Genomic DNA, 2,228 nt, shown 5'->3' on the forward strand with positions numbered 1-2,228 from the left:
TGATTGTGTTGTGGTTATAAACACATTTACTGATTGTGAGAGTCATTGTAGTAGAACTAATTTTTTTTCCATGATATTTTGCCTAATCTCTATATGTTGACATCTTTAATTTTCAGGACTTCCTGTAATTTTATTTCTGCAATTCTGTAATTAATATTCAAGAATATTTCTAGAATGTACTAAAGCTTTTTTTCTATACTTTCTTGCTAAGCAGATGTTTTAGTTAAAAGTAATTGATTTTCATTTTTTGAACCATCTAATTTTTTTCCATGTTCATTAATTTCTTTAAGGATATTAAATAATAATTTGGAATTTTTTTCCGATAATGGCATCAGATGCTTTTGCATCTGGTTTTCTTTTTTTAAATTCTTTTTAGTTATATGTGACAGTAGAAAGTATTTTGGCAAATTATACATGCATAGATATGTATTATTCTAATAAGAATCCCCTTGTAACTAATTGTTAATGAAACAGACAATACAGATGTATTTGTACAACACATTTAGCAGTTTTGAGATGGTCAAAACATTCACATCTGTTTCCTGAAAAAATAGGCATTATTACTGTCTGGCACACTACAAAACTGGAAAACTACTGAGTCCACTAGGTGTTAGATGACTCATCCAGCAGGTTGAGGAGCCTCATTCTTTGTGTGATTTCTTTCCTGCCATTGATAATTTTTTATAATACAGAAAGTTTAATATCAAGTATGTGAACCTAAATTTTCATATTAATCTGACTTTCTAAAAGATAAATATATTAACATTTAGAACTTTTTTTTTAAAGAACAGGATAGTGTTTTTTTGTTTGTTTTTTTTTTAAGAGAGAAATTTTTAGTATTTATTTTTAGTTTTCGGTGGACACAACACCTTTATTTTATTTTTATGTGGTGCTGAGGATCGAACCCAGTGCCCCGCGCATGCCAGGCGAGTGTGCTACCGCTTGAGCCACATCCCCAGCCCTCACATTTAGAATTTATATCCATGAAGATAGTATATACAGGGCCTGATCATTGTCAAATTATGACATAAACATTCAAAACTAGTCAGATGTTCATTTTTTAGTGAAATCAGGATTTTATCTGGAGCTAGATTTCTATAAGCCTTGGTAAGTACATTTTATAATTACATAAACAGTGTGTTTACCACTTTGGGAAGACCTCATGAGAGCCATCTGTACCTTGTGTAACAATTAAAACTTTTACCTTCAAATTTGTAGTTTTGGGGTCTGGGAGTACAGTTCAGTGGTAGAGCATTTGGCTAGCATGCTTGAGGATCTGGGTTTGATTCCCAGCACCAAAAAAATTATGATTTACATTATAGGTGGTAGGATTATCTGTTTGTATACGTGAGAGAGAGAGATGTCACAATGCGTTGTTAAAAAATTTTTCTTCTTTCTTTCTCTCTTTCTCCTCTCTTTCTTTCAAACCCAGGGGCGCTTAACCACTGAGCCACATCCCCAGGCCCCCTTTTTATGTTTTATTTTAAGAGAGGGCCTCACTAAGTTGCTGTGGCTGGCTTTGAACTCAAGATCCTCCTGCCTCAGCCTTCCAAGTTGCTGAAATTAACAGTATGTGCCACTATGCCTGGCCGTAGAAGAATTTTCTACATCCTATAAGTATTTGCTTATTTTAAATATTTTTGGTTTTCCTTAGTATCAATGTCTAGAAGAAAGTTGTTTTTAAGAGCTTAACTAAAATTCTGTGTATTTTTCCCCAACCTCTCGCAGAGATAAATTGAAGGGAGCTGATAAAGAACTAAGGGAACCCCATCTAAGGGAATAATGGGTATAGTCATTATTGCAATAGCAAATGAGGTGATCCTTTATTCACTTCCAGTAATTCAATTGGATCTCTTTGAGGTTAAATCCCTACTTACCTTCCCAAAAGGTACCATTATGTTTTTAAAACTACTGGGGGCTGTAGCTCAGGGGTAAAATACTTGCCTAGTTGTGTGAGGCACTGGGTTCGATTTTCAACACAAAGGTCTCTTGACAACTAAGAAAATGTTAAAAAAAAAAAAAAACAAGAGGAAGAGAAATTATACTTGATTTTGATAATACTTAAATCACTTTTATGAAAATAAAGATTTAGCTTAAAAATGGTGGTTTTGGCTTTTTAACGTTTTATAAAACAAATGTGTTTCTTGGGTTCTGATGTTGAGATACCATGTCAATGATTATATTTGTTTCCTGTGGCTGCTGTAGTAAATTACCACTAACTTGGTGGC

This window comes from Ictidomys tridecemlineatus, chromosome 7, assembly GCF_052094955.1.
Source record: "Ictidomys tridecemlineatus isolate mIctTri1 chromosome 7, mIctTri1.hap1, whole genome shotgun sequence".
NCBI classification, from domain to species: domain Eukaryota; kingdom Metazoa; phylum Chordata; class Mammalia; order Rodentia; family Sciuridae; genus Ictidomys; species Ictidomys tridecemlineatus.